Raw genomic sequence first — 21,928 nt, 5'->3', positions numbered from 1 at the left:
TGGTAGAAAGTGGAAAGTGGGCTCTTAATATATCCATTGATGCAAATAATTTTTCTTAGGTGGAATAAGATGTCTTGGGCACGGTGTCCATCTTTAGTGAGATGTGTCGGATAGAGAATTCCTACAAAGATGTTGCCTCATCCTCTAACTATACAATTTCACACGTAGATCCCCGCAAAAGATTATATAGACGTTTGGACAAGTGTGTGTTCTCTAGAATTGGTTTCAAACTTCTTTTCAATGAATTTGAAATCGGGGTCATGAACCACTTGAGAATTTCCCCTTTGTTACAACACCTAATGAGTTGGGCATATATCAAGGTCTTCCAATATTGTTGAGAATGTAGGAATGGTTCCCATGCCTTAAAGCTTTTCTTTCACCATTTCAACATACAACTCACACTACTACAAATTGTAATTTCGTAGTAGTTTCTTACTACAGCTATTTATCCCACTAACGTAATATATATTCATTAGGCACCTTTCTTTTTTTATTTATTTTAAAATCATTTTCCCCACAGTCCAAATTAAAAACCATGGTGAATTGTGGAGTGACACACTTCAATTCCCAGCACTATCAATTTTATGCTTTTTCGTTACAAAAAAGGCGTGCTCCCTTAATTTCTATTTTTTTAATAAAAATTAAACTACTATTCCCCATGGTCTAAAGTAACACCTGTGATATAGTTTCTTCTTTCAACCGTAGTGAAATTTTTTACCTATATAAGTTAAATTTTATTTACTTCAAAACATATTGCACCCTAGCTCCATAAGTGAAATTATAACCTCTCACGCCTTATCCCAATCTCAAAAACTACAACATATCCTCACAAAACTCCAACATATTTTTTGTTGAGTTATTTTCTTATTTTTGTAGACTTGAGATTAATGGTTTTATATTGTTGTTGTAGTTTTTGTTATTCCTGTTGTTTCTTTTTGTTGATATAGGTAAAATGTTGTGTTATTGTTGTTTTTTTTACCATGTTGTTTTTGTTCTTGAGAATGTTATTCCTTGTACAACTTTTATTTTGTTCAGCCGAACATGTGTAGAACACAGTAATGTGATAGAATATACAATTGAGTTTAGTATATCATTTGTGGATTGACTGTTTTACCAACCCTTCACTAACATATAACTTGTAAAGCTAAATTAGAAAAAATAATCTTAAAAAATCAAGTTATATTTTAAGAATAACATGCATTAATCAATGTTTTTTGATTTTTCTTCAACCCATTATCCATATCTCACTCTTTAACAGTTAGAATTTGATTCGATACTTCTAGTTCTTCAATCAACACTTCTTTCTCTACAAGTTCATTCGTTATAGCGTCAAAGTTGTTGAGAAATTCAAATTCATCATCATCATCATGATAATTATAATGATGATGATGGATTTGAATTTCTCAATAAATGTGATACTTTGTAGAATGAACTAGTAGATAAGGAAGTGTTATTGAAGAATTAGACGCATTGAACCAAATTCTAACTGTTAAAGAGGGAGGTATGAATAATGAGTTGTAGGAAGGTCAAAAATACTTTGAATTAATGTAAGTTACTCTTCAAATATAACTTAATTTTTCATATTAATATTTTTTAAATCAAATTGAAAGATTATATGTTTAGTTATCAGTTGGTGAAACAAGCAATCTACATAAGTTATAATAAACTCAAATGTAAATATCACCTCAGTTAGAATCTACAACCGTGATAAAATTTTATGCGCTATATGTTTCATTGCGGTTCAAACTTGCAACCATGTTCAAATGTATAAATCACACAAAATGTTGGTACTGGGTATCAAACCCATGACCATTCCACCTTTTATTATAGGTTCTACTTACGACTGTTTTGAAATGTTACGCGATATTCTGTTTTTACCGCAACTTTTAGCCTGAGGTGGAAAAGAGAACACTTACTAGCACACCCTTCATTATCACAGACCTCCAACCGTGGCAAAATTCTTCTCCTAACCATGGTGAAAAGTTATTTTTGTAGTAGTGTCACCTTAGCCAAAATAGACCATATTCAAAGATTTATTTCTTTTAAACAAGGGAATAAATTGTTTAAAGTTTATATAGGCAGTTTCAAGAATTTCAAGGATAATGTTATTTGGTTAACTAGGATTATGTTATTTGGTTAACTTCTTCAGTTGTGAAGCCTGTGAGAGTCTGTGTGTTATCAGAGGATAGTCTAGATAATAGAGACCCTCAAAATGCTTTAATTAATCTAAGTGTGTAGAAAGGCTTCCCAAATACTAGGAAAAAATATCACTTTTTGGAGGGTCTGAGCACAAATGTCTACAACTCTTGTGATCTTTCTTTAGAGAAGGAAAATTTAAAGGTCGGTCTTGTTGAATTTTGGGAAGACATGAGTTTTGTGGATTGCGTTGGTCCTTCCGACGGTTAGGCCCTAAAGCAAAAGAAGAGGTATATATAAACCCAGTCCTTGGAAGAGGTGACTACCAAGGAAGAGACATAGAATATTTAGTGAAGAGAGGAACTTTTATCTTACTCATTACTTTTAGTATTGCCTATTTTCCTAATTAATTCATTGTGTATTCTTATCTTGCAGATAATTTGAATATTAACCATACACTGGTGCAAATGAGGAAGCGTCTTAGCAAAAGTACCCCCTAATCTCTGCCTTTGGAGAAGTAAATGGAGGTGGTCATAAACACTCAAAAAGAGGTCAAGCAAAAGGGCTCACAGCCAAATAATAATTTCTATAGAGATATACATGAAGGAATGAAGACCTAGGATCCTCCACATTTGGGGTTCACAACAAAAATCTAATGATCTCCTAGGAAATCATGATTCATACAAATCTTCATTGAGGACGCACAATGATGTTTCATCCAAGTGGGCTAAAGAGAAAAGGTGCGTTCGGGATGGGTCGACCATAAATTAGCTTGCATTGGTAATAAAAAATTACAAGTGTTCATGTAACACCCCGATATCCGCTGCACGCATCAACCGTGTCGGCCAACCGAGCATGTTACCGGCTTAATCAATAATCCCCCCTAGGTCCGCTTATCGGCTGCCTAGGAAATATTGTTTTTGCCTTCCGCAGGAATCGAACCACGTACCTAGGGGTTAAGTACATATTCATAGCAATTCCTACTACCAATTGAGCTAGTAGCTCAAGTGGTAGTAGGAATTGCTATGAATATGTACTTAACCCCTAGGTACGTGGTTCGATTCTTGCGGAAGGCAAAAACAATATTTCCTGGGCAGCCGATAAGTGGACCTAGGGGGGATTATTGATTAAGCTGGTGACATGCTTGGTAGGCCGGAAGCCCCGCGGGGTAAGCGGAAATCCAGGGTGTTACAGTTCATGGTACCCCTACGAGGGTGGGGGATACTCAGAGACCTTAGTAGGTGTATAAAAATTTAGGGTGGTAAGGACTTGCACTATGCGGCGAAAAGCAATGTATGGTGGTGTCACAATGGTTTTAGAATACCTATTCACCAGAGATGAAAGGATCTGTATATTAGCGTCATACTTAGGTATGAGTATGTAAGTTATGATATGTTCTTTCTTCTGTTAAGAGATAAGAAAATATAGAGGCCTTGGGCATAGTGTTTTCTTGGGAATGGTCACCGCCCACTCATTCAACATTAGGGATGGCAGGCAGACCCAAACCCGCGGATTTGGGTAGTGTGAAACCCGCACCCGAAACCACACCCGCTTAGACATGAAATTACATAAGTGCCCTTAAATATATATAATTCTATGTTGTATTTTAATGTTGCTGTTGTATTTTATGCCCCTAAATATATTTTAATTCTACTGGGTTTTTCCACCCGTTTGGATTAATGGAAAATTTCAATGTTATTGTTGTATTTTATGTGTTTTGCTGCGGGTTCGGGTTGAAAAACTCAAACCCAACGGGTGTGGGCGTGGGTGTTATTTTTCCACCTGAATAGCTTTTGGGTTTGAGTTCGGGTGGTGATTTCGGGTGCGTATTTGGGTAGTGTGAAACCTGCACCCTACCCGTTGCCTTCCCTGGTCAAGATGGACCGTTGAATCCCTATTTCCTAGGAAGATGTGGACCAGCTACTAACCCTGACTTCTCTCAGCACAAGAAATGTCTTTTCTCACATTTCCCATATCTGGGCGAGAAGAAGGTGCTCGGGGCGAGGCAATACCTCCTTGAAGGCAACATATGGTTGTCTCCCCTCCTGGGGGCTACACACCTCCTGCCTTATCCAGGTCTCCTATAAATATAAAAATACACACTCCCTCAAGACCGAGGGCCTTGATAAAGGACAAAGTGTTTTTAGACCATAAAATATGGAGTATTTGAGGCCCTAGGTTTCCTGACACTATGTGTGATGAACCAGATCGATTAGGCTTTGGTTTATTAGAAAAGATTACGTTAATTTGGACTATCATTCCTCAGGTAAAGTTATATGTAGCCTGGATAAGGTGGCTACGAGTCTCTCTAATGGGACTTCTATCAAGCCTTCAGACAAGATTTAAGATTAAGTCTCTTAGCTAACACTTCAGTCTCGCCTCTTGGGAGAGATTTATATGTTTTGTCTCGCCCGAGGAAACTCCAAGTCTCTTAGGCGGGGAGTTTAGATAGACTGGGAGATCTCACTCCTTCATGCGAAGTTATATATGAAGCTTAGGTGATGAGACTATAAGTCCCTCAGGGAAGGCAATAGAATTCTTGGGTGGGACTTATATTATGCCCTAAAACAAGACATAAGACTAAGTCTCTTAGGCTAGACTTGGGTCGCATCTATTGGGAGAGATTTATATGTTTAGTCCCTCCCGAGTAAACTCCAAGTCTCTCAGGAAGGGAGTTTAGATAGCTTGGGATATCTTAGTCCCTCAGGGAAAGTTATATATGGAGCCTAGCTGATGAGACTATAAGCCCCTTAGGTGATACTCTAGACCTCTTGGGCGAAACTTCTATCAAGTCCTCAGACATGACTTAAGACTAAGTCTTGTAGGCTAGGCTTCAGTCGTGCCTCTTAGGCAAGATTTATATGTTTGGTCTAGTCCGAGGAAATCTCCAAGTCTCTCAGGAGGGGAGTTTATATAGCTTATTTGTATTGCCCTGTAAGGAAGCAAGGAACTTCTCCAATAAGTCCAACATACAAATATCTCCTTAAGAGTCGGCATGGAGCTTCCCCATGAAGTCCATCATACAAAATATTTCCTTAAGAGGTGGCATGGATCTTCTCTATAAAGCCCATCATACAAAATATTTCCTTAAGAGGCGGCAAGGAGCTTCACATTGAAGTGCGGCATAGAAAATATTGTCATAAAAGGCGGAAAGGATCTTTGCCATTGTTGCACCCCAAAATTTGCCCTCTTTATTTGAGCTATAAGTTAATAATGACGTTTATTTCGTCATTCAAAAATTGAAGAAAATCAATAAAGAGTTCTCATGGTTTTAAGAAGTGCGACGTGAAAAATGGTCTAAATAGTGGAAATACGAGAAAATTCACAAGTCTTATTCTGAAGGTGATATGAGATGAATTCCCGTGATGGCCCGACTGTTTCAATGATATCTACAACTTTCGTGTTTGGCTCGGAAGCCAGTTCTTTGAGGAAGATTGTCAAATTGGCAAATTACTTGAGATTTTGCAGGGAAAAATGGTGCTGAATGTAGGGTTTCGTGCCTCGGAAAATTCATATCTCACAATCCGCTAGTCGGATTCGCTCGAAAATTTAACTGGAGCTTCGTACCATCATTACTAAGATTTTGTATGTTCGGACCGAAGGCCAATTATGCACTGAAAACTCCCAGCATTTTATTGAACGCCGTAATCCTTCGGTAAAAGTGTGTTTTTCGAGTATGTCGCGCCGAGTTTTAAAATTCATAACTTCTTCGATTTTTATCGTATGAAGTCCATTCTGGCGGCATTTTCTCAGAAATTTCGTTAGCTTCGATTCTCCGTCACACACGCCTGTTCAGATTTTGAGCCGAAGACAGGGTTTCATCGAGTTCTTTGAGCGGTACGCGCAAAATTCTACACAGTCGCACCAGATGAATCGGCGTTTCTCGTCATTCAAACGGGCGTATTTTCTTCATCGCTTATCGGATTGAGATGATTCTCGCGGCGACGAGTCACGAATTTGGCCATCTTCACAATGGCATTGGTTTCGTTCCGGAATTCAGAGCCGAACCGAGTTTCTTTAAAACCGAGCCAAAATAAGACGCACCGAGGGCAATTTGGACATTTCACTACCTTCACTATATAAGTCATTTTTTCTTCACAAACTCTCATAACTTCAATTTCACCCAAAAGATCAAAAACACTTTCCCTCAATTCTCTCATTTTTCTTGGATCAAAACCACAAAGACTCACAAAACCTTCATCAATCTTCATCAATTCAAGATCAAATCTCAAGAACAAATGAAGATCAAAGCACAAATCAAGATCTTCTCCTCCGATTAAAGTGCCGCGCGTCTCTCTCTCTATCAAAGGATCTCACGCGCCTCTCTCTTCCTCACGTCTCTCGGATCTCGGTCGTGTTCGCGCCGTGTTCGCGTTCGTGTTCATCCGATCTCATTCTCTTCATTCGATCCGGTAAATTCACTACAAACCTTGCTAGATCATTGTTTTTGTTGCTTAATTCGACATTGATCATGATAATTTTTGAGTGTGGATGATGGATCTATGATAATTGATGATGATAATTATTTATTGATTGAATGATTTGTGTTGATCTTGATTATTTGATTGAATTCGAGATTTACCGGTGAATTGTTGTTAATGATACATTCATGTTGCTTATGACACAAGAAATCGCATGCTAAGTGTTTGATTGTTTGAATGTGTGAAGGTTTTGTGCTTAATTTTGAATTATAGCATGAGATAATGAGTTTTTGATTGATGATACATGAGTATTTTGTTTGATTGAACAAAATTGAGTTTCGGTGACAAGTTATTTTTGACGTTGTGCTCATAATGCATATGCTCTAATTCTTGCATGATAAATGCTTGTTGGAATGCTTAATTGAGATCTTTGAGTGAGAATTCATGGAGATTTATTGTTATTGAGCCTTAATTGTTGTTACTTGGTGATAATAGGCAAATCTAGAATTGCTAGAAATCTCTCTTTATCACTTACTTGTTCATGTTTTGTTGGCATGTCGCGTGTCGACTCGTTGCTATTGTTTACTTTTGCCAAAGCATGAAATGTTTGTTAACAAGGTGTTTAAATTGTGCATTCATTGATATGTAAAGTCATGGCTAGTCGTGGATGTTTGATCTTGCTTTCGATATTCATGATTTGCTCTTCATGCTCATGTTGTGGCACCGACGCATCGATTTGTTTGCATATTGTGTGATGTTAATTCTCATGCGTGATTTGAATCCTACTCATGGCACAATGTGTTTGCTCTTGACTTATAGCGTTGCATATTTGATATTTGCTTGTATGCTGAACATTCATGAAGAATGGCATCATGTTTCCTTGCGAGAAAATTCAATTTTTGGCATTTGGCACTGTTAGGTCGACCCAGGTTGAGTTTAGGTCGACCTAAAACCTTCATTTTTGATTCTGACACTGTTAGGTCGACCCGGGATGAGTTTAGGTCGACCTAAAACCTTCATTTTCGATTCTGGCACTATTAGGTCGACCCAGGGTGAGTTTAGGTCGACCTGGAGCTGTTTCTTTCGTTTTTGGACCTGTTAGGTCGACCTAGGTCGAAGGTAGGTCGACCTATTTTTGCTTCCTTTACTTCATAACTTCAATCTTTCATATCTTTTTACTCGTAACTCCGATTTGCGCGTTCTTTATATCGTTGGAAAGCTTGTGAAACGTGCTATCTTGTGAGATGATTGGCATTGATTGATTGTGGTTTATTCATCTTTGTTTTCCCCTTGACAATTTTGTTTGCATTAGTTATTCATTTTCTTTTAGATTAGAATGCAATAACGCAATTCTGATTGCGATGTTTTGTTATCTCTAACTTGTGTGCTAGTGTGCAAGGCATTTGGATATTCAATGATCGAAACTCATCACTGTCATACCCCAATTTTTGATCCTAAGATCACACATCATTTGCATACCAATCATCAATCAAGAAGTTTTAACCTAGATCTCTACTTGCAATGCTGTGCTCAATTCATCTGCAAAGGAATCATCGAGCACCCATGTTTTAGTTTGTATATATTCCTTTACTAACCAAAATACCAAAAAAATATTGCCTTGTGCTCTTGTATGTTTGTGTTTTGTAGGTACCAAGTCAAAATACCCATCAAAGGAGCATTTTTCAACATTTTCACTGTGCAAATCGATTTGCATAAGGTGTAAATCGATTTACACAACTGTTCCTGCACCAGATTTGCTTCTGCCATCAGTGCAAATCGATTTGCATAAGACAGCAATCGATTTGCATAACTGTTTTTGCCCCAGATTTTGCCTTTTTCAGCCATGTAAATAGATTTGCATAATGTGCAAATCGATTGCACCAGCACGAATTTGGAAAAATGAAGGCAAATTTCAGCTTTTTGAAGTGTTGACATCATTTGCAAGCATGGGAAGCATGACTTGGTTCTTACATTTGATTTCCTACATCATCTAATCATGTACCTCATGTGATTGCATCAAGACCATTGGATTTCATTTTTGGCTCCAAATCACTTTTCCAAGCCTAATTCTATTTTCCAATCCTAACTCCAAGCCACAAAATTTCCCAAGCCTAAGTGCTATAAATTGAGGCATTCCCCTCCTCATTTTCCAAGCTTTGATAGCCAAGAAACTTATTGCAAATTCTCTCCTCACCTCTTCCAAACCCATCACTCAAAGCTCTTTTTCTTCCACACAAATTAGTGAGTCACATCTTGAACCTCACTAATTTGGAGCTAAACCTCAACATAAACACTACTTTTCTTCATCAATTGTGAGAGATCAAGGCTTGTGGTTGTGTGTTTTTGAAGAAGATTCAAAGTTTGTGAAAGATTTGGTAAAATTCTAGATCCAATCCATAATTCAAGATGTGATCCATTGTTGTTTATGCTTGATGCACCTTTGGTGCTATATTGATGAGATTTGCTTGCTTACTTGATACATTTTCGTGCACAAATTGATCCAAGATCACAAGGTGTTTGGTTTTATGTTTAAACAAGTTTTCTTCTCTTTATTTGCTGTTTTTTTGAAAACTGTGTTGTGCAAATCGATTTACATCTTGTGCAAATCGATTTACACAACTGAAAACTGCGCAGATTTTGAAAACAGAGTTATGCAAATCGATTTACACTCTGTGCAAATCGATTTACACTGGGCAGAATGTTGATTTTTGTAGTTTTTGACTTGTTTTTGGTTCTAACTCATCTTCTACTCCATTCTTTTGATATTTTCTTTGAATCACAAGTTAGAGGCCTAATTTCTCTCTAATTTCAATGGACTTAGGGCGTCGATAGGATGAGAATCCAAATCCGCAATATTAAGTGATTGAAATTATGGATGAAAGGAGCCTTTAATGTGGTTCCATCTTTTACTTCTCTTTATTTAGATCGATGAAAGTCTTAATACCTTGAGAATTCTTATGGATTCTTGGTAAAGACTAGATCACTCACCGTTTTTTCTTTTCGTGCGGTATTGCTTTCGGAAAACGATCTACATATCGTTCTTCTCGCATGCATTAGCACATAAAGTTTTGACCGGCCTCGTTGTAGGGTGATTTCTACATAAATCACTTGGCGATCTGCTTAACATAGCGCAATATTTCGTGTCCCGAATAAAAAAGATCAAATATGGAAGAGAATTGTATGCGGTTGATTTAAGACTTGTGGAGGTTTTTATCGTGTAGTCGCTATGATTTTATCAAAGCTTCTGATAAACCCCATTGAATTTAAATCCGAGTACATCATTCACTCACCATCGATCTCCTACTAACTTTGATAACATACTTGACAAGTTTCAAGATGGTTATCTTTAACATTTAACAACTAACTTTAATTTCCGCACCTTTACTATACCGCTCTTTATATTTCTAGCTTTATCGCTTTATTTTATCATTTCATCATATTTACTTTCCGCCGTTTTTTTCTTTGTCCACTTGGACATATGTTTATGCTTCCGTTATTTTTCTTTTGTCCACTTGGACCATACTTTACCTTTTTTGGCTAAAACACTAATAAACAATCGAAAATCTAAAAAAATACATAAGGCTCTCTTTGGACTATCGGTTACTATCCCTAGCATTTTGGAGATTCGGACTTATGGACCTAGTACCTCTGGACTCATTCTATTACTACCCTGTGATTGTTCTGTCTGTCTGGCATTGTTTTGTTGTATGTTTATGTGTGCAGGTACTTCCTTGAAAGCCCTTGATGGTTAATTCCAAGGCATTGATATAAGGATTTTACCCGAAAACAGCCGTTACTCTGCCCGATTTTCGTCAGAATCTTAATGTGCTTAATGCAAAAGTGGTGCTAAGATAATAAGTTCATCTGGATCCCTAAGTGTTAAATGTGTTGGTATTGATAAGTCCAAAGGATGGGAAATCTACATTGACTCTTAATGTCAAGTGTTGGCTTCTTATTTCGGTCAGACCGTTTCTTTCCTTAGCTTTTATTTTACGCAATAGGATAGCCTCTTCATCTCCTCCCATTCTTAAATTTTCAAAATCTTCTCTCTTTTTCCAAAACATTCTTATGTTTGCAAACCTTTTCAAAACTTTTTTCTTAAAAATATCTTTCGCCCTTAGTGGCTTTTCTTCAAAAGTTTAGACACCGTTAATTGTCGAAACGAGTGGTTATACCCCACGATTTTGAAATTGATTGATAATAACGAGATCTCTTCCGCGTGAGAGAGCTAGTGGCATACTCGTTGATTTTATCCGAGTTGGCGCCCTTCTTTCATTTGCGATGCAAAGAACTTGTTTGTTCTCATGCTCAAGATCAATGGCTGAGTATTTCTCTCTAACGACAACAAAGTGTTTATTCGTTTTAAAACGCTTTTCCCTTTTAAGCGGAACTACATTAGCTCTGACTTCTCCATTGCACCGAGGAGGTATGTAGGCCCAAAGCTTAACGCTTTGCCGAGCTTATTTTAAAAATAAAACAAACCGTTTTTTAGCACACACGACACAGATTTTCAAAAAGGTTCCTGTGGAGTACCACAGATATGAGGGGTGCTTAAAACCTTCCCCTCATATAATCAACACCCGAACCTGAGTTCTCTTTCTTGTTTTAAAAACAAACTTCGGGTTTTATTCGTTCTTTTCCCTTTCCCTTTGGAAACAATAAAGCGCGGTGGCGATTTCAAACGAAATATTGATTCGAGTCAATCCTATGGCTTCGATATCAGATTTTCCTCGCTACAGGAAAATGGCGACTTCACTGGGGACCCAGTTTTAAGTGTGTTAAGCCTATTTTTGTTTATCTGTGTGTTTTTATATGTATATATTGTTGTGTGCTTTGTTTGTTTATCTTCTTTTTTTTCTTTTTGGTGCTCGATGGTTCCTCTGTGATGAGATAAAGTTCTAACCCGAACTTTGGTGAGTAACTTGAGATAGGAGGTGGTAAGACCAATAGTCGCATGTCAGGAGCAATCCTTACCATGAGCGTCATATGGTGGAACCCCAATCAGTGGAGGCCTCATGGAAGGTAGTAGAGGTTGTTACGAACCATTGTGATAACGCTATTACTTTCAATAGTGAGTGTCCGTAGAAGCTGAATGGCCTAGAATCTTTTTAACCAATCTAAGCCTTTTTAGGATGTAGTGCAGAAACAAGATCAAGTACCAATTTGAGCTTGTTGTCATGCGATACTACGCTCAGACGAGGTCTTTTTAGGCATATTGTTGGCGCCCATGAGCAATTGTGCGTGCCGGTAATATCCGATAGAAGATTGAAAACTCTGGGAACCTTTGTAGAACCCGATTGGCAGGTACAAAATTCCTTAGAACACACCTTGTGGGATGGGTAGACCCATGGCTCCATGCTCGTGAAGTCGAACCTTTGAACCTGGACTGTGTGATTTTGTGTGATTTGATGTGATCTTGTGTGCTCTTGATTGTGATTGGTGCATAAACCATGCATTCATGCATTCATAAAAAAAAAATGTGTCCTTTACAAATGGTTTTCAAGGAACTTAGAGACATTTTTTGTAAACATCACAGGTACTATGGATCAAAAAAGAAGCATCAAGAAGTACACTTTCAGGAATTCAAGTGCAAAGGAATTGAAAGAGCTAGCAACTTTGGTTCCTAATCTTGACAACTTCAAAAACCGTTATGGAAATTGATCTCTATCTTGAAGACCAAAGTGGTGAAAAGCGAAAGAGACCACAAGAAGATTCAGTCGCATGGAAGGAAGTTGCTGATAAGCTGATGGTCGAGAATGCTCATTTGAAGGCCTTTTATGAAGATGAATTGGAGAAGCTCCGCAGGAAGCTGCAAAGAGGAGTTGGATCTTCATCAGAAGTGTCCCCTTCTAGTTTTTAGCCTTTCCTTTGTTTTGTAATTTTGGATCTTTGAATCCTTTTGTATGCTTTTCCATTACTAATAAAAGAATATTGTTATGTTTTATGATGTGTTTGCCAATGTTTACAATTAATGTCTTAAAAGTTCCTTGAAAACTAATAAGAAACATTTGCATTGCATTTCATGCATCATTCTGCATTTTGGTCCTGCTTCCGAAAGTATTCCCGAGGTCTTATTCAGTGTTCTTCATACAGAATCAAGCTGTCTCACCGGTATAATACTCGAGCTAACTGCAAGAAGAAGATGGAAGGTCTTGAACAAGAGAATCGTGAGCTACGTGAAGAGGTTGTTACTTTGAGATCTGGTGTGGATCGTCTCACTGCTCTGGTTGAGACATTGATGGCTGCTCAGAATCAGACTCAGAATCAGAATCAGGTTTCTCCTCCCAATGCCCAAGCTCAGGGTCAGACCACTGTGATTTCTGAAATTGCTGCTACAACCATTCCTGCTATTCCTGTTGGTGCTACTCAGCAACGAATGCCTAATGGATATCCCTGGGGCATGCCTGAAGGTTATTTGTCTGTTCCTGAGATGACTCGTCCGTTGACTCCTGTTATGGTCAACACATCTCCTATTGTTCATACTGGTCCTTTTGTCCCAGAGCCCATTTATGATGCTGCTCCAAGTGAAATTCATGACAGAATGGATGGTTTCCAAGATCAGTTTGAAGAACTGCAGAAAGAGATGAAAGCCTTGCGTGGGAAAGAACTGTTTGGAAAGAATGTGCATGATCTTTGCCTTGTTCCCAATGTGAAAGTGCCTGCTAAGTTCAAGCTGCCTGAATTTGAGAAGTATAAAGGAAATTCATGCCCTCAGGCACATTTGGTGATGTATGTGAGAAAGATGTCCACTCACACTGATGATCAACGTCTGTTGATTCACTATTTTCAAGACAGTTTGACTGGAGCCGCTTCTAAGTGGTATATGGGCCTTGATAGCACCCATATTCGCACTTTCAATGACTTAGCTGAAGCGTTTGTGAAGCAATACAAGTATAATGTGGACATGGCTCCTGATAGGGATCAATTGCGAGCTATGATGCAGAAAGAGAAAGGATCCTTCAAAGAATATGCTCAGAGATGGCGTGAGGTTGCCGCCCAAGTGATTCCTCCGATGGAAGAAAAAGAGATGACTAAGATTTTTCTGAAGACTCTTGGTCCATTTTACTATGAGAAGATGATCGCAAGTGCTCCTGTAGACTTCACTGAAATGGTGGGTATGGGTGTCAGATTGGAAGAAGCTGTGCGAGAAGGTCGTCTGGTTCGAAATGACAATTCATCTGGTGGTGCGAAGAAGTATGGTTCTTCATTCCAGAAGAAGAAAGAATCAGATGCTAATGCTGTTTCTCATGGGAGGAATAGTCGATTCAGAAATCAATCTCAACAAGTGGCGTCAGTAACTCCTGTTGTGAATTCAGTGCCTGTAGCTCCTGTTAATCAACAACCAGCAAGGCGGAATCCGTATCCTCGGGTTAATGTTGATCCTATCCCTATGACGTACACTGAACTGTATCCTGCTCTAATTCATAAGAAGCTGGTTCAACCAAGGTCACCACCTCCTGTGCCAGAGAAACTCCCATGGTGGTATAAAGCTGATGCCACATGTGCTTTTCATCAGAATGCTCCTGGGCATGACCTCGAGAATTGTTGGCCTTTGAAGAATGAAGTTTAGAGATTGGTCCGTTCTGGAATGCTTTCTTTCCGTGATATTGGCCCAAATGTGAAGAACAATCCGTTGCCAACTCATGAAGCGTCTGCTGTGAATATGGTGCATGGATGCCCTGGGAAGTATAAGATTTATCGGGTGGAACACATCAGAGGATCGTTGGTAGAGATGCATGCCACTCTATGTGAGTATAGTCATTATGAGCATAATCATGCTGCTTGTAGGATTTGTTCAGTTAATCCTCGAGGGTGTTACATTGTGAAAAGAGATTTACAAGAGATGATAGATCAAAGGCTCATTGAGATTCTGAGGGATAGAGATGAAGATGATGTCAATGTGATTGAACCATGCTTTGAAATTCCGGAATGTGTAGAGATTGGTTACTATGGCAAAGCTGCTGTAGAACCTCTTGTGATATGTTTGCCTGGATCTGTACCTTATAGTTCTGATAAAGCTGTACCTTACAGATACAATGCCACCATGTTGGAAGCTGGAAAAGAAGTCGAGATTAAGTCTCTGTCTTCTGTTGAGAATATAGCAGATGTTAGTAGAGTGACTAGGAGTGGACGAGTTTTTACTCAACCTCAAACAATTGTGGACGTCCAGAGGAATCCTACTCAAGTGCCTGTGAATGATGTGTCAAAAGGGAATGCTGGGTCATCTTCAGGAAAGGAGATGGATGAGATCTTGAAGCTTATCAAGATGAGTGATTATAAGATTGTGGATCAGTTGCATCGTACTCCGTACAAGATCTCTATAATGGAACTGCTGACGAGTTCTCCTGCTCATAGGGATTCTTTGATGAAAATACTTGATCAAGCCTTTGTGGATCATGATGTGACGCTGGATCAGTTTAATGGGGTTGTGAGTAATATCACTGCATGTAACAATCTGAGCTTCAGTGATGAAGATCTGCCTGAGGAAGGAAGGAATCATAACTTGGCTTTGCATATCTCCGTCAGTTGTAAAGAGGACTCAATGTCTAATGTGTTGATTGATACTGGATCATCTCTGAATGTCATGCCAAAATCCACTCTTGCCAAGCTGTCTTATGGTGGTACACCAATGAGATTTAGTAATGTGATTGTCAAGGCTTTTGATGGATCGAAGAAATCAGTGGTTGGAGAGGTTGATTTGCCTATTGGTATTGGACCGTTTGTCTTCAAGATTACTTTTCAAGTGCTGGATATTTTCCCTGCATACAGTTGCTTATTGGGACGCCCGTGGATCCATGAGGCTGGGGCAGTTACTTCGACTCTCCACCAAAAGTTGAAATTTGTGAAAGATGGAAAGATGGTTGTTGTGAATGGAGAACAAGATTTGCTGATTAGTCATCTCTCTTCGTTCCGTACCATAGAGGCTGATGAAGTAGTCATTGGAACTGCATTCCAAGCCCTGTCTGTTAATGATGAATTCAAAAAAGATGAAGCTTCCATTGCCTCCTTCAAAGATGCTCAACTGGTGGTTCAGAATGGACATTCAGAAGTCTGGGGACAAGTGGTGAGTCTACAAGAGAACAAGAATAGAGCTGGTCTGGGATTTTCTGCCTCAGACAAGTCTGTGTTGAAGCCTGAATCTGCTTTTCGTCCTTATCAGGAAATGTTCCATAGTGCTGGGTTTCTACACCCGACTCTTCCAGAGGTGGACGCTATTGTTGAAGATGAACCAGAGCCAGAAGTGCCAAACTTTGTGACCCATGGAAAGATGATTAAGAACTGGATCACCATTGACATTCCTGAGTGTACTCATGTCTCAAAGTAATTTGCTTTTATGTTTTTCAAAATCCTTTCATTCTGCCCAAGATGAAAGTGAAGTTGTTGGGGCTGTTTTCTGTTTGTTTTAAACATTAAAATCATCAATAAAAGTCATTTTGTTTCTGCATAAAAATGCTTTTTATCTTTTTGCTTTTTCTGGAAAGTGGTAACACAAAAAACCTTAAAAAATGTTTCATTCATTTTCCATAATCTGCACGATTACATGTTTGCATATATCTTTCCTTTTTCTGAAATAATAATCACTTGTGCAGATTAATCAATAAAACCGTTGAAAGTAATGACCCTGCGCCCTCTCCCAACTTCGAGTGTCCTGTGTATGAGGCGGAAGAAGAGAGTGATGAATGTATTCCTGATGAGATTTCCCGACTGCCTAAGCACGAGGAAGACACCATTCAGCCGTATAAAGAGCCATTAGAAGTCATCAACTTGGGTTCTGAAGAGGATAAAAAGGAAGTCAAGATTGGGGCACTGCTTGGTCAAGATGTTAAGAAGAGGATGGTAGAGCTTCTTAAAGAGTATGTTGACATTTTTGCGTGGTCCTACCAAGATATGCCTGGGTTGGACACAGATATTGTGGAGCATCGTTTGCCGTTGAAACCAGAATGTCCCCCTGTCAAGCTGCTTATTGGTTACTATGGCAAAGCTGCTGTAGAACCTCTTGTGATATGTTTGCCTGGATCTGTACCTTATAGTTCTGATAAAGCTGTACCTTACAGATACAATGCCACCATGTTGGAAGCTGGAAAAGAAGTCGAGATTAAGTCTCTGTCTTCTGTTGAGAATATAGCAGATGTTAGTAGAGTGACTAGGAGTGGACGAGTTTTTACTCAACCTCAAACAATTGTGGACGTCCAGAGGAATCCTACTCAAGTGCCTGTGAATGATGTGTCAAAAGGGAATGCTGGGTCATCTTCAGGAAAGGAGATGGATGAGATCTTGAAGCTTATCAAGATGAGTGATTATAAGATTGTGGATCAGTTGCATCGTACTCCGTACAAGATCTCTATAATGGAACTGCTGACGAGTTCTCCTGCTCATAGGGATTCTTTGATGAAAATACTTGATCAAGCCTTTGTGGATCATGATGTGACGCTGGATCAGTTTAATGGGGTTGTGAGTAATATCACTGCATGTAACAATCTGAGCTTCAGTGATGAAGATCTGCCTGAGGAAGGAAGGAATCATAACTTGGCTTTGCATATCTCCGTCAGTTGTAAAGAGGACTCAATGTCTAATGTGTTGATTGATACTGGATCATCTCTGAATGTCATGCCAAAATCCACTCTTGCCAAGCTGTCTTATGGTGGTACACCAATGAGATTTAGTAATGTGATTGTCAAGGCTTTTGATGGATCGAAGAAATCAGTGGTTGGAGAGGTTGATTTGCCTATTGGTATTGGACCGTTTGTCTTCAAGATTACTTTTCAAGTGCTGGATATTTTCCCTGCATACAGTTGCTTATTGGGACGCCCGTGGATCCATGAGGCTGGGGCAGTTACTTCGACTCTCCACCAAAAGTTGAAATTTGTGAAAGATGGAAAGATGGTTGTTGTGAATGGAGAACAAGATTTGCTGATTAGTCATCTCTCTTCGTTCCGTACCATAGAGGCTGATGAAGTAGTCATTGGAACTGCATTCCAAGCCCTGTCTGTTAATGATGAATTCAAAAAAGATGAAGCTTCCATTGCCTCCTTCAAAGATGCTCAACTGGTGGTTCAGAATGGACATTCAGAAGTCTGGGGACAAGTGGTGAGTCTACAAGAGAACAAGAATATAGCTGGTCTGGGATTTTCTGCCTCAGACAAGTCTGTGTTGAAGCCTGAATCTGCTTTTCGTCCTTATCAGGAAATGTTCCATAGTGCTGGGTTTCTACACCCGACTCTTCCAGAGGTGGACGCTATTGTTGAAGATGAACCAGAGCCAGAAGTGCCAAACTTTGTGACCCATGGAAAGATGATTAAGAACTGGATCACCATTGACATTCCTGAGTGTACTCATGTCTCAAAGTAATTTGCTTTTATGTTTTTCAAAATCTTTTCATTCTGCCCAAGATGAAAGTGAAGTTGTTGGGGCTGTTTTCTGTTTGTTTTAAACATTAAAATCATCAATAAAAGTCATTTTGTTTCTGCATAAAAATGCTTTTTATCTTTTTGCTTTTTCTGGAAAGTGGTAACACAAAAAACCTTAAAAAATGTTTCATTCATTTTCCATAATCTGCACGATTACATGTTTGCATATATCTTTCCTTTTTCTGAAATAATAATCACTTGTGCAGATTAATCAATAAAACCGTTGAAAGTAATGACCCTGCGCCCTCTCCCAACTTCGAGTGTCCTGTGTATGAGGCGGAAGAAGAGAGTGATGAATGTATTCCTGATGAGATTTCCCGACTGCCTAAGCACGAGGAAGACACCATTCAGCCGTATAAAGAGCCATTAGAAGTCATCAACTTGGGTTCTGAAGAGGATAAAAAGGAAGTCAAGATTGGGGCACTGCTTGGTCAAGATGTTAAGAAGAGGATGGTAGAGCTTCTTAAAGAGTATGTTGACATTTTTGCGTGGTCCTACCAAGATATGCCTGGGTTGGACACAGATATTGTGGAGCATCGTTTGCCGTTGAAACCAGAATTTTCGATATCGGATGTCCAGAACTCCTGTTATGAATTTTCGAAGTTCTGCAGCTATTCAGCAATTTTCCTGCGTTTTGCTTACGAAAATTTCATTCCAAAACTCATTCTCTTAAACTCGATCATATTCCAAACAGCCCCTTATCATATCTCTTCACTTCCAAACATTATTATAACTTGAGCAACACATCCCATTGTCGAAGTGCAATTTCTGAAACATTACGACCGCAATCTTTTTTGCAACTTGCAGCTGAACCTCTTCCGAGACGCAAGGCTACTCAACTGACAACTTTGCAGCCCCTCAGCAGAGCTGATACATTGCAACTTCTTAATTTCCCTCACCTACAGATAATCATCAATGACCTCTAATCATCTTCCTTCCAGATGTTCCAACTTAGCTACCAGTCGAGTCCTAATTCTAAGTCACCTTCAATTCAGAAAACAACAAACTCCAACAACGCTTGCACGGTTGCCAACAACAGCTGACTGAATCAATCATCTTACAAGTGAACATAACCGAGAAGCAAAGCTTCTCCCCCACTTCGCTCAAACCAACCCCTGCAACAAAACAAACAAGTACCGACAGTGATCCACTCACATGTCGCGTACCAAGGGCTAATACGCCGACAGTATTCAACTGTCGTGCAACTCAACAGACTCAACAATTGGCCGGACGGACCGACCTGCTCTGATACCACTATTGTAACACCTTTCTAAACCCCAGCGGAAATATAATAAAAATCAGAGTAATTATACAACAAGGATGTTACAATTAATAAAATAAACAAAACTCCAAGTCGTTTGTCATGCTTTATTAAGAATAATCCAAAATATCAAAATACATGTTCAGCACAGCGGAAACTCATTCAACAATGTTATAAAACATTTCCGATAAAATCAACGGTACATTATACAATAATGGCAAAATAGTGTATCACTAGTAAACTCTAAGACTATCGTCCCCCAGTGTTACAAGATCAGAGCATGACCGACACGACCCAACATAACTGGATAAACTCTACGAGTCATCCTCACCGATCGCTTAGGCCGCTACTTCAATCTGAAATCATTAAAGTAAGGGTGAGACTACATCATAATTAAATAGCATTATAAATCGTCCGATATAGAATTCATAAGCAATTATCCACCCTACTTAGCATATTCAGATTAATCAATTCATACCAATCACAAGCACAAGTCAATAGTATGCAACAATAACACAACACAATCATAACACCGGATTTCATCCTGACATGTCACAATTTATACAAAGACCATGCAGACTCTTATGCATGTGGTACCATACATGGGATACACCCATCCAACTGATCTTTTTCATCACCGAGATACAGTTTAACCAGCACAAATTCCACACAATGGGAATTATGCCCACCATTTTGATCCATTTCATCACCGGGATCCATCACCAAAAATGTATGCGAATGAATGCAACATATAACATGCTTACAACATCACCAATCCGATGTATCACATCGTCTCATTATCATCACCAATTCATCACCGATAAGCATGCATAGTTTTAGCATTCATACAATTATATCACACGCATACATGTAAAACATCACCCAATAAATAATATAAACACGATACAAAACTCGGACCTTACGTCCATATCACCTATTCATCATATACAATTCACACCACATATAACATCAATCACAGTTATATCATTACAACATCACCACATTGTCACATTAACCAAATCATGCACACAATGTACAAAACACGTCATAAACGAAATAAATCAAGATTTTCAAAATAAAATCAAGTTATTGTTGTTTTCTTTACTTTATATCATAGAGTATTTAATTTAAGAAACAACGTCCAAAACGGCGTCTAAAACGGACTTACGGTTTGAAAATTAGAGGCTTTTAAAGTTAGAACAGTTCTCAAAACGTGCTGCTGGAATTTTGTACTGGAACCCGGTTCGTCCCACATGGGAACCGGTTCCTGGACCCAAAAATGCCATTTTTAACGTTTACAAACACTGGAACCCGGTTCCTCCCACATGGGAACCGGTTCCTACGAACCCAGTAGCTGAAAAAAGTGATTTTTAAGACTTTTATGCATCCCAAACACATACCAACTCATACCATTTCGAAATTGATCATCAATAACATCAAAATACTCCAAATACATGATTCTAATGCACAAACAACATACCACAACACCATGTAACATCACTACATCATCAATTGCAGTCAATTCATCAAATCATACATGTCAGTGTTGGAATTTCACAAAACCTAACATCCCAAATAGAGATTCTAATCCCTTATTTCAATCCTATCATCATCAAAATTATAATACCATATAATTAGAGTAATCACCCCTTACCTGGAATTAGTTTCTTGATTCTCCTTGAGCTTTGGGGTTTTCCTCCTCCTTGCTCCTCTTCTCTTCCCTTGTTCTTTCACGTGTTCTTCCTTTTCTCTCCAACTTTTCATTTTTCACGTACTGACTCTTTTTTTTCCATATTTCCCTTATTTTATGAAAACATAAAATGGTTAGTAATGGGCTTACTCACTTAGCACCCTCATACTACTAACCTCACCATCCGGCCCAATGGCCCTTAAATCCATAATCCTATAATAATTCAACCAAATACCAAAATAATTCTAATAAATAATTTAATTTCCAATTAAATTAAAATTAGAAAATATGGGGTGTTACAACTCTCCCCCACTAAAAGAGTTTTCGTCCTCGAAAACATACTTCAAGTGAAAAGTTCCAAATAGGAGTCCTTCATCTGAGTCTCCTGTTCTCAGTTAACACTTTCTTAGTCGAACCTCAAAACTCATCTGACATAACCAACATAAGCATGTCTCATGCATTCAATCTCAGCTCTTACGTCGCATTTGACCATCCCAAGGTATACCACTCGCTATATCTCCAAAAGGTTAACAACAATGAAACGTCAGGGTGTGATCCATACAATAAGCCCAATAACTGAGTAATATAATTACACAACCATGGTATGACCACACCCGATCAGCACTGCAGTAAAGCATTTCATCTACCGAACGTACCAACCTTAGACACATTTTTCCATCTGAGCGATGAAATAACGCTCACACTTTTCACCAACTTCTTCCTTCAAGAGCTCGATAATAACATTCCTATACCATTGAATTTCAACCATCTGACTCCTCTCAAGTCATACCAGCAATTATCCAACACGTTATATTCTGCTTTTGCTGCACTATTTTGATTACTCATTACAATCATCATTACCAATTAGATTTCTCAGTTTTATCCAATTTCGACTCTCTTTACTCATTCGTTCCAGAATCCTTCTTTATCATACATGGTACTCATCTACCATTTAGCAACACTTACTCGCACTCAAAACAAAGTCCTGATTTACTTCCTCTATTTAAAAATT

At 38.7% G+C, this 21,928-nt stretch overlaps 1 long non-coding RNA gene across 1 annotated transcript; it reads right to left on the bottom strand.

Annotated features, from left to right (window-relative positions):
* Nucleotides 1–19,298: 19,298 nt before the first annotated feature.
* On the bottom strand, nt 19,299–20,990 carry LOC131630010 (uncharacterized). The gene is made up of 2 exons (XR_009292184.1): nt 20,881–20,990; nt 19,299–19,582 (listed from the first exon to the last, which is right to left on the bottom strand). It is a non-coding gene; the product is annotated as an uncharacterized LOC131630010 (long non-coding RNA).
* Nucleotides 20,991–21,928: the final 938 nt, after the last annotated feature.

The sequence above is a fragment of the Vicia villosa genome, unplaced genomic scaffold (genome assembly GCF_029867415.1).
Source record: "Vicia villosa cultivar HV-30 ecotype Madison, WI unplaced genomic scaffold, Vvil1.0 ctg.000634F_1_1, whole genome shotgun sequence".
NCBI classification, from domain to species: Eukaryota; Viridiplantae; Streptophyta; class Magnoliopsida; order Fabales; family Fabaceae; genus Vicia; species Vicia villosa.
This window is presented reverse-complemented; position numbering and strand designations above follow the sequence as displayed.